General features: G+C 43.1%; 1 protein-coding gene across 1 annotated transcript in view; it reads left to right on the forward strand.

Annotated features, from left to right (window-relative positions):
• CMTM8 (CKLF like MARVEL transmembrane domain containing 8) overlaps positions 1-5,951 on the forward strand; it is a 63,763-nt gene that overhangs the window by 54,747 nt on the left and 3,065 nt on the right. The gene's annotated exons all lie outside the window — the stretch shown is intronic.

Below are 5,951 nucleotides of genomic sequence, written 5' to 3' on the forward strand. Positions count from 1 at the left end.
AGAGAGAGAGAGAGAGAGAGAGAGAGAGAGAGAGAGAGAGAGAGAGAAAATAGATGCTTTTTAGAAATATTGTTGTAACTTCTCAATGGCCTCAGCACCAGAGAGCCCTCCCTCATGACAAAGTCATCATCACTTTGACCAGGTTTGACAACGTAGCACTATTATTAGAAGACTTGGTAAGTGTCTGACATTATCATCGCTGAGGCCAGAGAAAGAAGCAGAGCCAGCCCAGGTGGGGCCTGCATCGTTTTACATTTGTGGCAGCCTGAGTCGAATGGGGGCTTCCCAAAGAGAGAGAGAGAGCTCTGTTATCTGGTTGCTGGTAAGAGAACTGGGCCAGACAACTTTTATCTCTCTTGAAGTTCAGGGGTTTGTTGCAGGCAGAAGCATGTGGCTTGAGCAGGGCACCACGGGTCTGGTTTCCCCAAACCATACCCCTACTGGGTAAGCTTTCATCCCTAGTATGTGTGCTAACTAGCAAAGAGGAGGCCAAGAGGGGAGTTTGTGCCTTCATGGTGTCCTTCAGGTGGCTGGGGTCTTGTGACGAATCACTGGGGAGGGAAGAGAAAGGAGGAGTCAGTGTTCTGAGAAGTCTGAGTCTTCATGATGAAAAGGGCATTCAGAAATGGGCCAGCTGCACTCCTAGTACAATGCTGATCCTAAGACTTGACCCTTTCACCATAAGGGACTTATGTGAAAGCCCAGAGGTAGCACCAGGCACCTCCTGGAGTTAACTATTTAGTCCCCTAAGAACTGAACTGAGAATATACCTCATAGATGACCTGCTGAGAAAATCAGCCACCCCTTTGTCTTCAAATGTGTAGCAATCTCAATACACAAACACTGGCTGAAGGAAAGGATAAGAAATATATAGTTGGCATTGGAGCTAATCTGAAATGACTGTCTGTTATTCCCTTAGTACACCCACACAGGAGATCAAAGGGTCAAGGTCATATGCAGCAGGTGTTTGGCTAGAAAATTTAGAAGGTGTTCACCTTCACCTTTGAGCCTTTGGAGTGATGAGAGTTGTTCACCATTCAAGGACCAATTGCTGTTGATGTTGGGGCTGTTTTTTTTAAAGCTGTTTGGTACCTTGTTTTTTGTTATGAAGTCATGACTGAACTTTTAAAAGACCCACATTTGTGTTGTATTGTTATTTTCTCAACTGTAGAATAGCAATTTGAGAAAAACCAAAGTCGATGAAGAAAATCTGTTGATTTGATATAGTTTTGCTGGATGATCAATGTAACTGGTCCACCATTGGGTAGATGGATGGATGGATGGATAGATAGATAGATAGATAGATAGATAGATAGATAGATAGATAGATAGACAGATAGATAGATAGACAGACAGATAGATAGAGACAGACAGACAGATAGATAGATATGAAGAAGGTGAGGAATAAAAAAGAAAGAAAAACTAGATGGATGAAAGGTAGATGGATGGATAGAAAGAAAGCTAGATAGACAGATGGATAGAAAGCTAGGTAGAAATTTAGATGGATGGATAGATAGAAAGAAAGCTGGATAGATAGATGACAGATGGACAGAAAGCTGGATGAGTAGAGAGGTGAGTAGAAAGATGGATAGAGAGTAAAATGGATGGATAGGAAAAGAGATGATAGATAGGAAGTTGGATGGATAGACTGACGCTACAAATCAGTAGTTAGCAAGACTCAGAATTAACCTTCGTGTGAAGAGGCACTGACTAGATTGCCTTTATTGACCCCCATCTTCTAGCTAAAACAAAGTTCCATCTCTTCCATACCAATGCTGATGTATAGCAGTAAGTCCTAGAACACTCCAGGACTTCCAGAAGTGTACCACAGAGGCCACTACGATGAAGAAATGTTGAGAACTAGAGCAAGGAGGTCATCCATAAAACAGCCCATATGTGCCTCTGGCATTCAGAATGGTGTAGTGGAAAATGGGCTGGACTTGGGCTTAGAGAACCTGAATACAAACCCCAGCTTTGCTGCTCACTTCCTGGGTGGACTTGGACCAGAAATTTCATTTCTCTGGATCTCAGTTTCCTCATCTGTTAAAATTAGGGGGTTATAATAGATGAGCTTCTAAGATTCTTTCCATTTCTAGATCTACAATCCTCACAGGAGAAATCAAAGAATGCTCCCACCCTTAGATGGGAGGCTATGGACAAGCGTCTTATAGGTAGGCAGGCACAGGTGGGTAGCAATCTGTCCTGTTGGAGGGAATGCTCACATGAGTGAGTTCACAGCTCCTTTGGAGTATCTTGAGGATAATAATAATGATGTATTTCTGTAGCACTTTGAGCTTTAGAAATCTCTGCCTTCACAATACTACCTTCAAGGCAGGTGGTAAAAATAGAGGTATCCCCATTTTACAGATAAGGAAGCCAAGTCTCAAAGGTGATCACTTTTCCATGATTATGCAGGTAGTGAATGCTGGAGCTGGGATTGGAGCCCAGGTCCTCTGACTCCCAAGTCCAATGTCCATGAGTTAGTCTCGTCCATTAGTGGTACACTAACCCTGTAGTAGTCCCATTTTAAAGATGAGGAAAGTGAGGCCCCCACAAAGTCAGTGCTCTGCCCAAGGTTGCAGAGTCAGTGGTGGGTCTCAAACTAGACTTCAGGAATATTAGATAAGACCCCCTTCTTGCCTCTACCACATTTCATCTTTGGCACAAGCTCATCGAGTGCATTCATGCTGACTCCCAATAGCTCTGTGATAAATGAACTACTTCCACAAAGACTCTAGCCACTCTTGTGTAGACAGAGATGACAACCCTCCTGGCCACCGAACAAGGCTCTTCTCCATGCGCCTTCCTGATCAGGAAGTGTTCCATGTTCCATTGGCAGACCCACCATCTTGATGAGTTCCCATAGCTTGGCAAATCCAATGGCCCTGTGACTTTTCCCCAGTCTCATTTTGTTGTCAGCAGGCCTGGCCTCTTGTGAATCCAGGTGCTGCCTGGAATAAAACCCTGCTGGGTCTGCCTGTCCCAGCTGCCAGCCTGAATGGGCCAGGGCTATCAACTCTGCCTTCCCACAACATAGTACTGATTCAGAAGCGTGTGCCAGGTATGCAGACCAACAACAGGGAGAGATAGGCTTCTGTTGTGAGTAATTGCCTTGATTCTATTCTATTAAATAAATCCATTGGAGTGACTTGGCTTTGCTTCCTAGAAATGACATTCCAACTCAGTCGCAATGCTTTTGCCCTCCCAGAGGTAGGAATGCCCTCCCCACCCTTTTACTTCTTGGAATCTATTTCCTTCAAAGTCCAGCCACCCTTAAAATTACTTTATACCAATTTTATTTACTTACATATATGCTATACCTTTCCCCCCTCTACTCTTGACCCGCAGAATATAATAATTTTTGTCCTTGTGTCCTCAGCACCTAGGACAGTTCCTGGTATACAGGAAGTACTTAATAGGTGTTGAATTGAATTGAAAAGCCAGTATGAATTCTCCAGCTCTGGACTACTGTTTTCCCTAAAGCAGGAAGACCTCCCTCCCAGCAGAGGAGCTTGTTAAGAACTACAATCATTTAACCAAACATGTAGTCTATTAGCTGCTGACTGGGGAATCATTTTTTCTTCTCATCTTCTTTTTCACTGATGCTTTTAATTTTTATATTGCCTTCATTTCCATAGAGATCCCTCTTCCTTCCTGAGTGAGCCTCCCCCGAAACAAATATCCATAAAGAAATAGAGGAAGAAATAGTTTCGCAAAACCAAACCACATATGAACTCTGTCGGCACTATTCCATATCCATTGCTCCCCTTCTGGGGGCTCAGCTTTTTCCTGCACAGAGCTGTAAGCCAGCTACATTTCCAAGATACCTGGTCTCTGCGCCCACCTCTTCTCTTTTTTGCTTCCAATCCACTCCTTATCTGTGAAGTGGGCAGGTCTTTTCTAAGCTCTCCAAAACCCCGGCCCAGAAAACTGTGGGGCCAACAATGACTCCAAAGTGGATTGTCCTCAGCCAGTTTCCTTTCAGCTCTTAAAGCTAATTGAAGCTCCTAAGTGCAGAAAACATGATTTCATAAACAGATGGCAACTTAACAGGAGGCATTTGTCTGGTGTGATACATTAGCAGTGAGACCTCAGGAAGCTAGTGATTGCTTTGACTTTCCCCCACTATTTCATTCCCCTTATTAACATTTCTCCCACACTCCTATTGTGATAAAGGATTCTACTTATTTTTTTTTCTAATTACTACTTATGCCATTTCTCAATTTTTTTAATTTATCAGACATTTTTATTCTCCTTTCCATCTCCTCTCCTTACTTCCCACATGAAGGGAGAAAGGAAGGAATGAAGCAAGGGAAAGAAGGAAGAGAAAGGAAGGAAGGAAGGGAAGGGAAAGGAAGGAAGGAAGGAAGAAAGGAAGGAAGGAAGGAAGGAAGGAAGGAAGGAAGGAAGGAAGGAAGGAAGGAAGAAAGGGGGGAAAGAGGGAGGGAGGGAGGGAAGAAGGAAGGAAGGAAGGAAGGATCCATGTAATACATAAGCAAAGTGAAGCAAAACCAATTTCCACATTGGCTAAGTCCAAAAAATGTGTTTCATTTGTCACATTAGTCTGTGACATCACTGTCAGGAGGTGGCTAATAGGCTTCATCCTCAGCCATCTGGTTTGCCTTTTATCCAAAAGACTCATTTCCCATCATACCACTCCCCCCCAAAAAAAAAATTGAATCATCCCTCAAATCAATCTCAAATGTGAGCCAACAACTGTTTGACAGTCTATGCAGCATTTTCCACCCATAATCCCTCACTTCTCAACTGAGAGGAAATAGACAGGGATCCTCTTCTCTCTGGGACAAAGATAGGTCACTGCCTTTCATGTGAGTTTGGCACTGTGTCTGCCATTCTCCTGTTTCTTCTCTCCTGCATAATCAGCCCATACAAGTCTTCCCATCTGTTTTTTTTTAAGAACCCTTTTAGGAGGTGGCCAGGTAGCACAGCGAGTAAGAGCACCAGCTCCAGTGTTGGGATGACCTTGGGATCGAATCCCGGGCTCAGAGACTCAGCACCACACCCAGAAATAACTGGCCGTGTAACCTTGAGCAAGTTACTTAACCCTAATTGCTTAAAAAAAAAAAGAACCCTTTTAAAATTGGGTGCCCCTGACAAAATGGAAGACTCCACCTGCTAATTCCTGAGGGAGGCCTCCCAAAGGATACATAAGGAGCTGAGGTGGAAAGCACACTAGTCTTGGCAGTAGAAGATTCAAGTTCAGGTTCTGACTCTATAGCTCTGACTTCTGCCTCTCAAGAAAGAACTAATAAATGAAATGACTGACAATCTAGAGAAAGGTAGGCAGTGTGGTGCAGGGGAAAGAACTTTGAATCTATTCAGGAAAATCTGGGAAGATTTACATGAACTGATGCTGAGTGAAGTAAGCAGAACCAGAAGAAAATTATACATAATAATAGCAACACTGTGCAATTTTCAACTATGATAGACTTAGCTCTTCTCAGCATGCAATGATCTAAGACAATTCCAAAGACTCATGATGGAAAATGCCATCTACCTCCAGAAAAAAGAACTATGGAATCTGAATGCAGATCAAAGCATACTATTTCCACTTGTTTTTGTTTTTCCCTTTTGTTCTGATTCTTCTTTCACAACATGACTAATGTGGAAATATGTTTAACATGATTGTACATGTATATACCCTATATCAGATTGCATGCTGTCTTGGGGAGGGGAGAGGGAAGGGAGGGAGGGAGAAAATTTGGAGCTCAAAATCTTACAAAAATGAATGTTGAAAACTGTCTTTACATGTAATTGGAAAAAAATAAAATACTATTAAGTGCAAAAATAAAACCAAAAAGGAACATTGAATCTAGAGCCAGATGACCCAGGCTCCTCTTCCAGCTTTGCTCTTGGCTCTGGGGGCCACTCCCATTCTCTGGGCCTCCTCTCTTCATCTATGAAGGAAAGTTGTGGGGCCAGGCCCTGCC

This window comes from Petaurus breviceps, unplaced genomic scaffold, assembly GCF_028583685.1.
Source record: "Petaurus breviceps papuanus isolate PSGF00001 unplaced genomic scaffold, PetGlider_PUasm1.0 185, whole genome shotgun sequence".
NCBI lineage: Eukaryota > Metazoa > Chordata > Mammalia > Diprotodontia > Petauridae > Petaurus > Petaurus breviceps.